Genomic DNA, 17,256 nt, shown 5'->3' on the forward strand with positions numbered 1-17,256 from the left:
AATATTTTTTGTATAAATCCTTTGAAATCTCTGTTTTTGACATGTGCTATACTTGTGTTTATTTTCTAATATTTTTTTTTACTTTTTTCCAGCAAATAACTAAAACAATAATACAAAAACAGGGCAATAACAACAGCAGTGACAGCAATATATACATATGTGTGAATAAAAAATCGTAACAACTATTGCTCATCAGCAACATCATGTTTAGAAGTTTATGTAATTGTCACTGGTCACGTCAAGTGTCAAATATGCGTCATTGTTGGAATAAAATATTTTTTGTGATCATACGTGTAATGGTGGTTATAAATCAAATTATTATAACTGCACCATTTATATACTTTAAAACTACAAAACCAATAGCTAATATCTCAAAAATTGCACCGGAAACGGAACCAACCTCAAAATCTTTGCTAAAATGGAAATTTCGTACACATCGATTGGTTACCGCAATGGCCATATTTTTGATTATTTTCTATATAACAGTCTCACCATTTATGTTTAAACTGGCTTCAGATTTATATTTAAATACACGTACTAAACAGGATAATTTATTTATTATAGTAGCCAAAGTAAACATGGCCAATGATGTTTTATGTTCACTTCTGCTAATGATCACACACATTTATTATCGTGAGAAAATTGTTGAAATCTTAAATTTATTTAATGAAATTGTAATGAAAGTTATGAAATTGCAGAGAGATTTTGTGAGATTCAAAATTATAGTGGCCCTAATGCTTAAAATGGGCTTGTCTATATATGAAATGTTCTTAAACATTCCATTTATTATAAAATCGGCCAATAAGTTCTCCACTCAAAGTAAAGTGGCTTTCTTATTCGTACTGTATTTGCAGGAATTGAATTATATATTTGCCTTAAATATCTTTGTCTGCATCTTACTTATGCTCAGCTGTTCTTTGCAATTGGAAAAAGAGTTTCAATGCACAAATGCCTTAGGCAATAATTTGAAAATATTACAATTGTTCGATGTGCAAAATTCTCTACAGAAACTGATTGGTTTGTTTATAAAAACTTTTCAATTTGGCATATTTTTAAATATTTTACTATATTTTGTTACGATTCTGTGTAATATTTATGCCTTGCTGGATTATTATGTTACAACACAGCGCCTGTTTGGTACATTTATCGTATATATACTAAGTGTGGCTCTGGAATTGTATTCCCTGATTTTCGTTACTTATTTGTGTAATCGCAGTCAGCGCAAGGTTAAAGATCTTTTATTGCAACGTAAAGAATTGTATTTCATGAAGGTAGTATAGTACATATTTGAAATGTTAGTTGTTTTAACTTTTAAGATTTGGACTTTTTATCATATTTTTATTTTATAGTCTCCAGGATTGTTATCAATAGTGGAAACGGATATGCTATGGCCTCAATTGCAAGAATTTAAATTAATGGGCTTACTTGTCATTGATAATAAATTTGCTTTATTTCTTCTATCTTATTCGGTAAATTTTATTGTAATTATTTTGCAATTTGCAATTAATAAATCAGCACATAAATTTTAATTAATTAATTTCTGGTTGATCGGTTTTTAATTGACTTATTGGAAATAAATAATAAAGTTTTGTTAAAATCAAAATACCTAAGAATTGATAAATTTTTCTTAATTTGAGCATTTTATTAAACGATCTACAGAGGATTGTAATTGGTATATAATTAAGAGATCAACAAGGCGCTCATATAAAAATTTAATGAATTATCAGAAATTTTGAAGACATATTTTTTGAATTAGGTATTTTTTATGATCGTAAGACGACTTTAGTTTTCAATACACAATAATCAATGCGTTTGTGGTTTTGCCAAAAGGTAAGAACTTACCTTTTAACATACTTTTCATTGACTACTACTTACCGTTGTGCTTACATTAAAGCACTTCAATAACGTTTTATTAATAATGTAATTTATAAATACTTTCTAATTCATTAGTCATATATTAATGTTGTAGTATATGTTTACATTTACTGATTTTTTAACTACTTGTAAGAAATTGTAGTAAGTGCTTGCTTCCAAAGACATCAGTAGTAGCAGTTAATTTTGACCTTTAAGTAATTTTCTGAAGGGGAGTTTGTATGGGGGCTAGGGTCAAATGAGAATATAACCAAAATAGGTAGTGTCATTTAAAGATTTATAAAATTAGGTTTTGCTGACATTTAACATTATTATGACCCCAAGGGACCTATTCGGGGGTACAGTGCTATGGGGGCTAGGCGAAATAAGGATCGATTTCAATCATTTTCAATAGCGTTCGTCCTTAGGCTAAAAGAAAAGTATGTGCCAAATTTCCAGACATATTATGTGATTCAAAGCCGATTGGTATACTTTAAGGTCCAATATTTTTGGGTGTTACAAACACTATAGTGGAGTAGGGTATAATTATACTGTGTAAGTCAATTTTATGATTTTAAACCCCTAACCCTTTGCTGGGGTATTTGGTCATTTTAAAAAATGTTCAACCACAAGTGCAATTTTGAGCATGATCTTCATCGATTCTAGACGAAATTCTAGAAATTCTCTCATGGTCCTATTCTGAGTTTTTTGCGTTATCGGTATTTTGACTTATCTCAGTATTGGAATTTTAGCGTTATCGGTATTTCGGCATATTTCGACATGGGTAACGGTAAGGTACTAAAATGTTCGGCTATGCAGAATATAAGGACCATTTCCGAAAAAAACGCAATTTCGGAAGTGGTTCTATATTTGGACTTCAACAATAAATGTATTAAACTTCATGGTGATTTTTAGAAAAGGTCTTTCAATATAGGATTAGGTCAATTATGTGTTTTAGGCCAGCAATGAGCTTTAAATAAATTCTCTGAAGTGAGGATATGACCAATTTTTGACCCATTTATGTCTGTCATACTATTGCTCTGACTCTGTTGATATATATTCTTGACTATAGTCTATTTAATTGTCTAGTCTTTATTTTATTATATTTTTCAAATAGAATAACGGTATCGATGTTTTAGCGTTATCGTTATTTTAACTTATTATGACTTATTGCGGTATTGATTTTTTTTGTGTTATCGGTATTACGATTCATATCGGTATCGGTATTTTAGCGATAACGGTAGACGTACGGTAACGATAGCTTAGCAATAACGGTTTAGATATTTAAAATGATCATTTACTTTTTTAGCATATAAAACTACGCTCTTGTAAGCATAAAAAACTAAAAGTTTTATCAAAAAATTCATTAAAATCTGTTATAGTTTTTAATTCTTTTTTTTGTCAAAATTTTATTTTTTAAATAAAATCATTATTACTGTAATTCTAAAAACTTTTTGCAGTATTTTAAAGAATTTCATGATTTTTTATAATATTCTATATAAAGTCTGTAGAACTTCCTGAAAATAAAAATTAAATTCCTAGATATAAATTTAAAAAAAAAATTAAAGCCAAAATATTCCCCTTAAAAGTAAATGAAAAAATATTTATACACACTTAAATACCCATGATAAATCTATACATGAAAAAAAACTAAAATACATTTTGAAAATTAACGATTAACAAGGAAATGACAAATGATGTTGTTATTTTCATTTTCATAGCTCCTGTTGTTTGCTAACGTTCATTATTACACCACTATGAAGCCAAAGATACAAAGTATTTGTCTCTAAAATAGCAGCAGCAATAGCAAGAGCAAAAACATGCTGATTAGCTGGCTTAAAGGAAGTTAAAATGATTGATAGAAATCTGATTTGATTTAAACAGACATTCAAACAAATCAAAATAAAGGTAAAATCGTTTTATTTGCAATTTTGAAAATAATCAGGGAACGCCTTCTGTAGACAGATTTTTAAAACAAGAAGCTAATATTTGATAATCAAAAAAAAGGGGAAAGTACAAAATTTTCAAGGGCCAAACCACTTTTAACTTTACAACAACCAAACGAAATGATGTCATTGCGTTAGTTTTTGAATTAAAACGCAATTTTATGAATAATTGCGATTTTAACCATGAACAAATAGAATCTATAGATTAGTTTTCTTTTGTAAATATATTTCTACTTTTGCTTTCCTTTGTCAAATATATATGAATTATAATCAACATCCTTTGAACGTTTCTAAATGTTTTTGTATAATAAAGTTGTAGCAAAAAACGGAAACCGGAAATGGGAACGGATGCTTTTTACAAACATATCAGAGCGCAAAAATCAAATTGGTTGCCATTTAAAAATTACTCTTATGTGTACACATCAACATACTTACAACGTAGAATACAAAATTTACATTGACATGTGAGTCAAAAAATGTATGTAAACAAATTCTCTTCTTAGGTTTTTGTTAACAAAAAAAAAAAAAAAAAGAACTAAAACGTTTAACAGAAAAAATCAAAACAAAAACATTTATAAAGACTTTTAAGAAGCCAATATTTGTGGAAACAGTTTTATTGTTTAGCTTTCTTTTGTGGCCAAGTTAAAGCAACAATTGTGATAGGGAACAGTTTGTTTGCTATGTTTACAGCAAGAGAGAGTAAATATTTTTGAGAGAGGGAACGGTTATGTGTGAGAGTAATCAAGAAACTAGTGATAAAACTCGTTGCTGTTTTTGGTAAAATGTGTAGCTATTTTGGTGCTTTCAAAGCAACAGATGATGGGGAGAAAAAATTTTGGAATATTGTTCGTCTTAACCCCACAAAATGATACCCCTTTCCAGATATTGAGATAGCCGAAATTTGAGCTCGATTAAAACACATGTGCCGCTCGTCGCTCAAAGTTTGAAAAAAATCCAAAGGTTTGGCTCAAAAACTAACATATGAAGCTATACCTCCAGAACGGCAAATAGTAGAAATATGCTTAGCACCTCAAAACAAAGCTACTATTGCACTTCATAATTTATATACATAAGTCAAACAGAGTAACAACAGATTTCTGCTCAAAAACGTAACTCGGTCGAGGTAGAATCATACTTCGTATATTTCAACATTATGTGATAAATATTGCTTTGTTTAATACTAAAATTTCTAAAATTACGTAGTATTATTCAAAGTACAAATTCATTAAACATTGAAATATTGGCATATTATTTAGTATTTATAAATAATTAACTTTAACACTTAAAATCGGGAATAACGTTTATAGTTGGAACAACTTTCCGGTGTTCTTTAATATCTTTTTTCAGGAGACCAATAAATTTCTACAGATCTAAGTAAAATGCTGTTTTATGGATTTACCTGTCGTGGTACAAAATTTCCATTATTATTTTTTTTATGCTGTTAAAGAACATCATGCATCCTCATAATCGAAGTATATATTTTTTAAAAAGTTTTACCTTAAGTCTTTGGTCCTATTCAATATCTTCTAGACCTTCATTCTTCCTGATCCTGGTTTTCTTACATTGCTCATTAAGTATCATATACTCGTAACACAAACTCATGTAGAACGCATAGCCACTATTCCAAGGATATCTGTTGTCCTTTTGCCAACAGCAACAAGCTTATCTCGAAATATAATTTTCACCATGTATCTGTCTTTTAATCAACGTTCTCTTTCCTCTCTGTGATTTAAACAGCCAAGCACACACGAAGGGACCTCTCCAATAACAGGGACAAAACAAAGTCTGACTCTCTGGTTTCACTTTAAGTCAAATGATTGCAAGAAAAGCATTATTTTCGCACGGATTTCATCACAAATTTTGTCACAGAGTGAAAGTTTATTGGACCTGCCTTTTCTTTTAAAGGCAGAATTGATCGCGTAAATTTCCATTTAAAAATCGGTGGAAGTATTGAAATATCAGAAAAAGTCCAAGTGTATCTGTAAAACATCCCTCTATTTCGGTTTTTTAAAAATTTGAATAGTGATACAAAATCAAAGCAATTAAAGTCCAATGTTCAGGAACTTAGTTTGCTGGGCCTAGATCATTTGAACTTTCAGTTTTTTATAAATGCTTATTTGGATTAGTTTGATATAACTTACAGGGATTCACTGATCTCTCTATATGATCTACATTGATTTTGAATCTGTTCGTCCAATTTTGAATAGTTGCGCCCAAAATTCTGTGTGTCTACTCAGAATATGTATGTACCATCATATTACCATCTTTTTTTTACAAAATCACCCTTAAGATTTTATGGAAATAAAAAACGCAAAATTAACAACACCTTTTAAATTGCTGGCTGGTAGACTGTGACTGGAAAAACTCAACATTTCAGTCTTTACGCGTACGTTGAAGGCATATAACGTATTTGTGTTCGATTACGCATAGCATTGTATAACGCTTATGTTTTTCTTTCGAAAAAGAAACCTACACACAGTGTGATGTGGTGAATTGCCGAAATAAAAATCTAAATAAATACACCACACAAAATAAGTGAGAGCTAAAAACCAAGAGACTCACTCACCCAAAGCAAATTAGAAAATTTTTTTTTCAAAAGCATCACACTCAGAAAACAACTAATAGTTGTTGTGAATACAAGTAGAATGTGATGATGTACTACGTAGTACGGGTTCTAAATTCAGTTGCACGGTGACTTGCAGTAAAAGCGGGTCTTGTTTTTTAACGCATTTTCTGAAAATAAAAGAAAATATCGTGTGTACGCGAAGCGTGTATAATATTAATGACGGTCGATTTGATATTGAAATAAATAAGAAAGAAATATATATAGTTTGATTTTTGTATAACAAATAAAAACGCGTGTGAGTGTTGTGACAAAATTATGCAAAAAAGGAAGTTATAAATTAAAAAAATTTAAAACAAATTTTATTAAAAAATATTGAAAATTTAAAAGTGCTTTAAGGCAAAATAATTGAAGTATAAAAATTGAATAGAAATTTTTATTGAAAAAAAATTATTAAAAAGGTAAATTGAAAATCTAAAAGATTTTGTTATAAAAGAAAAATCCAGTTTTTAAGTTGCAAGTTTTTTGTTTTTTTGGTTTGTTTTTGTGCTGGTGTGTTTTGCAATAATATAGAAGCAGAATTATGTGATGAATTTATTGTTGTGTAATGAATGAAATGAGGAAGGAAAAATGAAAACAAAAGAAAAAAAATCCTTGTATTTTGGCACAAACTAAACCAAGGGTGGATTACTTACAGAAAAGAATGGTGGTATATAAATAAAATGAAAAATATATATAAAAAGAATAATAAAATAAAAACAAAAACAGTTAGTACGAAGAAGTTTATTACATATTTATTTACTACTATACAACAGCAATAAAAAAAACAATCCCCTTCATTCAAAAAGGACGAAGTTTATATGACCTTTTAAAAACAGCTTTTAAAGTTAACAGCTGATTTTTATGGAAATTTAATTATATATTTTAAGAAATAACAATGATTTTAATCAATAGAGATAATTTTAATTTATTTTAACAAATGTTTGTCATAAGTTTAAGCTACCAATGCTGCAAATGCCTTAAATTTTTATTAAACAAAAACAATCACACGCATACTTGAAAATACTTTTTGAAACTTGAGTTGGAATCATTGTACTTTAACATCTTATGTAGAGCTTTCTTCCTTACGCCCGCCCGTATGTCAGTCAGTCATTGAGGCAACATCAGCAGCCTCTTCAGCACTTGCAACATCAACAGCATTTATTTATTTTTTTTTTTCATTTTTAAATTTTTTCATCTTCAATATACATTTTTTTTGCCATTTTTGCAAGCATCATCATAGTAGCACAGTTGCCCAAGTGCCTGACAATGGGCTTTTTCCATACTTCTCCTTTCCTACTCAATGAAATGCTGTTTCTTGTTTTAATTTTTTTTGTTTGTTGGTTTTGCTGCACATGGTTTTAGCGGGTGTTATAGAAGCTCAAGTCAGTTGAGATTTTTTTATATATATTTTTTTTTCAATATTTTGCAATTTTGAAGCGGATGGTGTGGGCGCCATATAAACTATGTGTATATGTATATTTGTATATTTTTTCAACTACATATTGAAAAATTTTGTGTGTTAAAAGTTTGGGTTCTTTTCATATTATTTAGCTTATACAATTTTTTTCCTTTCATTATTATGATTACAAGTGTTAAAGCCACTTGATTTTGAAGAAAAAAAGTTTTTTTCCTTTTTTTTGCTAGAAATATACAATTTTAAGTAGTAATATGGTATGTGTGAATAAGTGGTTATTAAAATGTAGAATAAAATATGAATTTATATTTGGACAAAAATTCATTTAAAATTTTATGGGGAGAATTGTAAAAGTTGGCAGCAGAAGTGTGTGATGATGGAGTGTTGAATGTGGCACAATTGATATGAAAAATTGTGTTATTAAAAATGCGTTATATGTATATTCGCAACAAGTATATTTTCTTTCATATTGACAGACAGCAGTCGACCTCGTTTTAAAGTGGTTTGTTAAAAAAAAATAATAAAAGAATTTCACGCCTTAAGTGTTGCTTTTAACTTGAAATGAGGCAGAGATTGAAGACAAAAATGTTTAAAAGTAAATATTTAATCATATATAAATGTCCTTATTCAAAATTTTGCGTATAGAAATATTACTGATTAATACAGAATTTTACAATAACAATCAAAAATGACTTGTTTATTAAATAAATTAACAGAGTTTCTGATTTTCTAAGTGTTTGATACTTTTTGAAAAAAAAATTTATTTAATTTTTTCTATTCTTTTAAAGAAATATTTTTAATTATATAAATGACCCAGTAAAATATTTTCGAAATTTGGTAATAAGTTTTTTAGGAAATGTAGTTATTTCACATATTACTTAGTAATGAGTGGTCGTTATTATTAACAGTAATTATTTCCGTCAAACAAAAATAGGCAGTTATTCGAAAAATAAGTACTTACACATTGTTGGTTAATTCAAAATTTTATAAATTTACAATTTATATAAAATGTTTTAGTTTATAGAAAATTTTCTATAAATTTTAAAATCTATATAACTTATAGAAAATTTCGGAGCAATTTTTAATTTTTAGCAAATATTTAAAAAAATTTTAATTTGTAAACTATTTTTTAAAATTTCTAATTTATAGAAAATTTTCAAATAAATTTTTGATAAACTTTTAATTTTATAAAATGAAAAAAAAAAATCAGTTTTCAGAAAATGTAAAAAAATTTTAATTTATAGAAAAAATTTCGATAATTTTTAAAAACTTAAATTTTTAGAAAATTTTAAAAATATGAATTTTTAGGAAATTTTTAAGAAATTTCCTAAAACTTCAGATGTTTAGGATCTTTAAAAAATTTTAATTTTTAGCAAATTTAAAAATATTATAGAAATTTTTAGAAAATTTTAAAAATTATAATATTAAAAAAATTGTTAGTTTATTTGTTTTTAAACCATTTGGTTGTTTTTAGAAATGTTGGGTTCGTTCGGTCTTTTCATTAAATAAACATTAAAATCTTTATTTGTTTTTAATTTTTATTATTATTTATTATGGTTTCCAATATAAATATTGTAGACAATTTTTAAAATTTAAATGTTTAGAAAGTTTTTTAGAAAATTAAATAATTTTAAAGTTCTTATTCATAAACTTTTATCAAAAGTTTATAAATCAAATTTTCATACAAAATTTGTTCTATAAACCTTTGGTAAAGTTTATGAATAAGGCTGTTAAAATATAATTTCTTCAAAAAATTTATAAATTAAAAAAAAAAATATTTTTTGAAAATTTTAAATATTTTTCTTTACATTTTGGAAAATTTGCTATAAATTTAAAATTTATAGGAAATGTTTAATTCATTTAAAAAAATGGTTAATTTATGAGAAATTTAAAAATTTTCGACTTAAAGAAAATTGGTAAATTTTTTAATTTCAACTTACTAATATTTGTAATATAAACAATTATTAAATTTTTAATTATTTTAAATTATAATGTTAAAATATTGTAGCAAAATATTCAATTTTCAAAATTCAAATTAAAAGTAAATCCGCTTTACGGTTTTCAATTTTGTGTAATATTTTAGAAATAATAATTCTAAAAGATTTCTTAACAGACAACTTCATTATAAACTCAAAAAAATTCCGTTGAAAAGTTATGAGTTAAAAAGCTAACAAAGCCGCATTTCACATATTAACTCATTATGTTAACATGGTGATGACATTGGCGGACAGATTTCAACTTAAATAAGTACTTACAAATAAGGAGTTAAATGAAGTTTTGTTTTAAAAATAAAAAAATTGCTCACACAGAAAACGAATCTGGACTTATTGTTTGTTAGTTAGCCGTTCTCGCAATCGCATAACAAAATCTTCAATTTATATATTTCAGAATAATAATTACTTATTGTCAATCCTAACTATATTATACAATTATCTAAAGTTGAAGTAAATAACTATAATTAATTATTTAACAGTTTTTTTCAATTCCAATTTTTTTCAAACATTTAAAATAGTACAATTTAATAAACATACCTCTACTATACAACTTCCTTGACTACCGTCAGTGGGTGAAATTTTTTATTATTTTAACATTTATTACACATTTGTCTGTCATTTGCAAATTTAATTTCTCAAATTACAATCTTTTCACATTTACATTATTATACTTAAACATAAAATTCTCTTCATTTTTAGTATTGTTTTTGTAATTCTACTTAATGGTATCTTTGTTGTTGTAGCTCTTCTTTATACAACATTTAAATTATTCTCATTTAATTTTGTGTCTGAAATTGTTGTAAAAAAACAGAAAAAAATACGAGCAGTACGACTTGTATCGGTACTTGGGTACTACTTACACAGAAATCTTGCACATTTGCACACCGACATTTATGTCGTTGGTATAAATAAAATCCAGCTGTGATTTAATTGTCCTCTATAGAACAAACTCGAAAAATGAAAAAGCAGAAGAAGACGGAGTAGAAGAAACCTTCACTTGTTTTAATAACACTTGACAAAAAATTATTTTAAATAATTGTCTTATTGTTTTACATTTGCTTTCAACAACGTTTATTGTACCCCACACTACATCATACTTTTATACGTTAGAATCTTTTTAAACATCTTCTAGCCACCTCTGAAATATTAAATTTTTTTTATCTCAATCCCTGAGTTTGTAGAATCGCTAAAGTCAAGCCAACGACATCAATGTAAAATGTTGATGAAGATGATGCTGTAGCAGCGTTGTGGATGCTCCTACTTTATTCTCTGCTTCATGAATTTTACCTAAAAAACTTGTAAAAATATTGTGCAAAAAAATAAAAGCATAACATTGTAAAAAGACTGTCATGGTGAGGGAGAGACAGAGGTAAACACAGATTTTTTGACACAGATTGTTGTCTGTCATTTATTACATTCATGTCATGCCATTAAATGTTGGAATAACAACAACAGCGACAAAAAGTAAGCCAGAAATTAAACAAATACAAAAAATATTGTATGTATATTTACTTTTCTTTTTTATATAATTTTATTCATACATACTTACAATACGTATGGTTTGTACCCTGAGTTTAATCGATTTGAATCTACAAGTGAAATTTTTATTCAGGGCAGAAGTTTGATAAGTTAAAGATTCAGATTATTGAACATTTTTTGTTAATGTTAATCGATTCGAATTTGAATAAAATTTAAATGAAGTTTCCGATCGATATTTCAATATTCCTTGGTTTGTATGCTGATCAGACTTAAGTACCAGATTTGGATACAAAAAATACAGATTCAGAGTAATGGTGTAATAAAGAGAATAGATAATTGACTTGGTAGCAAGAGAAATTCAAAACTTTAAATTTTATTATAGCTTAAGATATCTGATCCTTAAAAAAGTCATTCTAGTCTGTATATCACAAAAAAGTGGATACAAAATAAGGGTCATATCTGTACTCAGACAGATTCAGGATTTCATAAGAAATCTATAGATCAAAAATGCCGATTGTTATAACAATGTATGAAATAGAAAAGTTTGTACACTGGATCTAGTGTTAGATTTTCAGACACTGTTAATCCCTCAGACATTATATTATATTATTACTCCTCAGATATTATTATGGAGATCTTAATAGATATATTCGCCTCTAACGCTAATCAAAATTTTACAGTAATATATCTTTCTTTTTTTGAAATTTTAAGATTAAAGATATCCTTCAGTGGTTTGAAGCTGGAAATTTAAAACACTTAAGTGTTTCTATACCCTGCCAGTAAAGGTTTAGGAGCTTATATGGTTACCGTACCAGTATAAGTACGATTTTAAATGGTCTCCATCAGGGTATAATCTGAGTATTTTAAGGTCTCTATCAGTGAAACGTAACCTCACTTTGAGGTAAAACGAAAGTAACCCGTTAATGGACACAACTTATTGAACATTGGACTGTTTTATTGCAGTGTGAGCGAGATAGAAAATTCGAAAGCTCGGTCTTAAAAAATAATGGTACTGACGCGAGAATTGTTCCCAAATTCAGACCTAAATAAGAGTCGATTGTATTTTGTAAACAATGAACAGCTATTCCGAATAAAATCAACTATTGTCGATAAGAATTTTCCCTTCGAAGGGAATAAACATTTTAAAGGGAACAACTTCTATTCGCCATAGATGTAATTACTTTGTTCTATATACATATATGTAGGAGTGTTATACTCGACGTAAATACGCATTGGATTTTGCGATGTTGTTTGCCTGTGATCGGTCAACCAAACTGATTTGTTTTGCTTGGATTATTTGTAAATTCGATTTTTTATTAAATCAGATCCTTTGAACTAAAACTGTATGCAGTTGTGATGTAAAACTGATGCATGCGAGTAGAAGTCTTAGTGACCACTTCAAATAATATTTAAACTATGTGATACCAAAATTTTTGTATTTCATATTTCAACATAAATTGTTCACTTCAAAATTTACTTCAATTTCCGTTCATCCGTAAAATTGTTTAAGTGGCATTTCATAAATCAAAAAATGTACTTCAGATTTAAAGCGATTATCAACCACAATGTAAATAGTACATTACAAGAAGTAACACTTGTCAATTTAGAAAAAAAATCTTTGAAAAATTTAAACACTTCACTTTACAATATACATACATAATTTGCTTTACTTTAATTTTAAGTAAAAAACTCAAAAAAAGAATCAAGCCGTCCGGACATATTACGGTAAGCCCGGTTTGGCTTGAATCAACTGCAAATTGATTGAATCAATCTCAAATCAGCTCAGAACGAAAGAGCGATTTAAGCATTTTAGGGTTTAAAGTGATCTCAGAACGTGCTTGATTTAATCTTACTACTATAAAAGTAATTTTTTGATGAATCGAAATTAATAAGATTGAGTTTTGAATTTTATTTGAAGTTGAGGAATCTGAGTCAAGATCAATTTTTTTATTAATCGATAACGAAAATTGGATTTTCACACAAAAGCTGATTTGGTTGTTTTAACAAAAATGCTTAACTTTGTTGTTTTTATTCGAAGAAAAACTGAATTTCGAAATAACAACAATAAAAAGAATAAACAAATCTTTTATTTTAAATTACAAATAAAATGCTTCCGATGTTAAAACTTTCAACTCAACTCTCGTTGAAATCTCATCAAATTTAGAAAATTTTCTGCAAAAAGAAATTCTAAACTACAGTTTTCTGCAAATGGAAATTAAAAATTCAAAATTTTTGCTTATGTTATTGTTTTGTTTCTAGTAAAGTGATTTTATTGTTGTAAACAACAAAAATTATTACTGAAAAAAAATGAAAAGACAATAAATGTTTTAATGAGTTGCACAAACAAACAAAAATACATACACAGACTACGTTGTCAAGATTTTCAAAAAGGAATTAACTGAAAATTTCTTAGAAAGCAACAATTATTTTCTTTTTAAATTTTACAAAACAATAAAACGCCATAGAAAGCAACAGCATTTGGCAAAACAACAATAACAAAATTAAAACAATAGCAAATAATAATAATTTAAATCAATGATAATTGTTATTTTTTTTGTTGCTTTTGATGAACTTAATGAAGAATGCTGGCTGGCTGGGCTATAATACTATATGTATTTAAATATATAAAAGGAGATGAGTTGTTATTTCAGATGATAATGTTAATGAAGATAAAACTGATGATTTCCATAATGTTGTCGCTGTTAAAGATGATGATGTCGTTGAAAATCATCACTTAGTTAATTAATGTTTATGAAAATGAATATACAAATAAGTGTTAAAATTTTATTTCAAATTATTTTCATAATATTTGTAATTTTTCTTTACTCTTTTCTGCTTGTGTTTATTTTTGATGGTTGTTTTATTAGTATTATATTTTGTTGGAGTGGCAAAAAAAAGAAAACAAAAATAAATTCTTTACTTAAATATCTTTAGGGAAATTAAAAACAATTTATCTGTAGGGAATTTTCGCAAATTAGTTGCAAATAAGTAGGAGTATTTTTGTATAAATGATGAATAAACTTGTAAGATCTTTTAGATTTTTTCTTGTGTAGTAAGAAAGGTAATAGAATAATTATGAGTTTTGGTGGGGTTCTTTTTGGCAGGTCTAAGGTGGGTTTTGGTTATAAATTTTAGGAAGCATTGATGCATTAATTTGTATTAGGAAAGGAACGGCGTATTGTGTTTTAAGGCCCTTTAATGAAATTAAAGTTTATACAAAAACTTATTCTTTGAAAAACTTCTTAAGTAAAAGAAACCTAGAAAGGTATTTAATGACTTATAAAGAAAAAGGACTTATAGGATTTAAAACAGATTAACTTTTTGTTAATAGCGTTTTTGGTAAGTAAATTTAAAGGTAATGCATTTTGAAAAAAAAACACAAAATAGTTTTGCCCTTTTTTAACTCTATTCAAGGAGATGTTTAAACAAAATTTTAAATCTTTTATATGAATATATGGAAATATAAATTATAAAAAAGTCTTATACAAAAGCTTTTAGATCAACTTTATACAAATAAGATTTTTACAAAACATATTTATGCAGGAAAGCTTTTGATTTTTCTCTTTTTTAACTTTCTGCCAGAAACTGTTTGAAATTTTGTTTACTAAAATAGAGCTTTTTACAAAACTTTAAATACAAAAGCTTTTATATAAATATATAGAAAAGACGTATAAAAAATTTACACAATTTTTTTATAAGTTTTTATAAATGCCTTTATGTAGAAAAGCTTTTTAAAAAATCCTTTATACAGAAAACCTTTATAGAAATTCATAACAAAACTTTATGGAATGCGTAGTATACGAAAACCTTTTAAAAAGCCTAATAAAAAATACATTATATAAAAGCATTATACAATAAAGCTTTCAAGATAAGCCTTTTAGAAACGATCATAAAGTTCTTTATTGAAAGTCGTACTTCAAAATCTTTTTATAAAAAGTATTTTTTTTTTAACAAAAAACTTTTAAATTTTTTAAATGTTGTTTTAATAATTTTGGTTTTTTAAGATCCTTTTTAGATTTAAATTCCAATTGTTCAATTGTTTTATGCAAAAAAGTTTCTTACAAAAAGCTTAATACAATTAAAAAAGATTTCTACAAAAAAAGTTTTTTTTAAAGAATTTTGGATACATTTTTTTTTTTAATAAAAGGGCTTTTAGGAAAATTTTTACCATCCAAAAGCTTTTTATAAAAAACTTTTAAGAAGCTTTTTCTTAGAAAAACGTTTACGATGGCATTTTTAACAAATAAAGCTTTTTGGAAAAAATATACGACTAAAAACTTTTTACAAACACAAAAAAGCTTTTTGGAAAAAAAATTACGACTAAAAAGCTTTTTATTGGAAAAACTGTCAAAATGTTATCAAAAAACTATTATGAACAACGCTTTTTATTACAAAAAGAGCTTTCACAAGTTAATAACAATCCTTTTAAAAGAACGTTTCAATAAAAAGACAATATTGTTCTAATTGTCGCCTTTAATTATACATTTATTTTTTGCAATTAAACTTTGCTACCGACTGCCTTTCTTTTACACAAAAAAAGTTCTCTTAGCCTTGTAATTATTTATTTAACCATTTCTCTTTGATTGACTTAAAGGTTAAATATATGTATGTATGTATAGCTTAGAAAGCTATTTACTTTACAGCAAACACAAGACTAACTGAATAAATATTGAAAATAGGATTAATTTAAGTATTTATTCATCAGATACTCCAATTTACAAACCAACAAACATACAAACGTAAATATAAATTAAAATATCTATAGACTTTGCTTATCTCGACTATTAAAAGGTATTTATTATAAGCTATTATGATGAGGCAAACAAAAACTGATGAAACATTTTAAAGTTAAATCTTTAAATGAAATCATTTAAAACTCTGCTCATCATCATCTTGTGCAGTCTGCTCGATGAGGTAGAAAAACAAAACCCCCCTGCGTCTTAAAAGGAAAACATCAAACAACAAGTGCACAATAATTTTTTGTCGTCGTCGTTTTATTTTTACTTTCTGTAAATATTTACCTACTTAAATCATTTATAGTCACAGTCGTGTACTTAGTGTATACAAAGTCTTTGTTTTGTATGCTGCTTATCAAACATCATCTTTTAATTTTCTTCTAGAAAAAAATATTAGAAAAAAGATCACAAAAACAGAAATTGAAATAAAAAGTTATAATTTTTTTCCATCTTCAGCTATAAGTTTTTTTTTTATATTCATACTGTTGCTGCTGCTGTTTGTTGCATGAATGAAAATAACGTAAAAATTATGTTGTTGGTTGTACAACAGTACAAATCTGTATGTAATAAAAAAATGTTTATTAAGTATAGAAAAATTTACATCTCGTAATTGACTTTTGAAATTAAGTCACTGTAATGATAACTTCTAAAGAGCCAGGGCAAAGAGAAAAAAATAAGAATAAAAAATATTATAAGAGGACCCCAAGGTAATGAATGAATGCTCCTGCAAGTCTTTGCTGCTGCTAGCTACTTACTACCCACATAAATATCCAAACATACCATCTATATAATATACGTATATAAATTATGAAGCAGCTAAAATAAGATGTAATAAAAAAAGAAAAGATTCTAAAATGTACTCAAGTACTTCATTAAGGTCTTTTAATGGTTCTTCAAATAAACAAACAAACAAATAAACGTATAGAAAGAAACAGAAGCATGAAGTGTATCAAAACATCTATAGAGTATTAAAAGAAAAATTTTGTAGTTTTTTAAAGGGGAGTTTAAGCATTATAAATCTAGATACTTTAAGTGTTTTCATTATTGTGCTTTAGATTTTATCTATTTATTTCTATTCATACCTTACAATTTTATATGAATTTTAATTTTTTTTGTGTATTTTTTATGTGGATTATTGTCAGTAAAGTGAGTAAAACTAAAACAAACATAATCAAATTTACATTTTAAATCAATAAATTTTGAAATTATTTGTCTAGGTACTTCTTATATA

The 17,256-nt window shown here is 26.7% G+C and overlaps 1 protein-coding gene across 13 annotated transcripts in view; it reads left to right on the forward strand.

Annotated features, from left to right (window-relative positions):
- Nucleotides 1-6,172: 6,172 nt before the first annotated feature.
- Nucleotides 6,173-17,256, forward strand: part of LOC111690760 (collagen alpha chain CG42342) — a 213,118-nt gene continuing 202,034 nt past the window's right edge. For 8 of the 13 annotated variants that reach the window (XM_046948672.1, XM_046948671.1, XM_046948666.1 and 5 more), the window contains exon 1: nucleotides 6,173-6,821. The gene's annotated coding sequence lies outside the window, so the exon portion shown is untranslated. The remainder of the gene's footprint in view (nucleotides 6,822-17,256) is intronic. The other 5 variants (XM_046948677.1, XM_046948676.1, XM_046948667.1 and 2 more) reach the window with 1 other exon arrangement.

This window comes from Lucilia cuprina, chromosome 4, assembly GCF_022045245.1.
Source record: "Lucilia cuprina isolate Lc7/37 chromosome 4, ASM2204524v1, whole genome shotgun sequence".
NCBI classification, from domain to species: domain Eukaryota; kingdom Metazoa; phylum Arthropoda; class Insecta; order Diptera; family Calliphoridae; genus Lucilia; species Lucilia cuprina.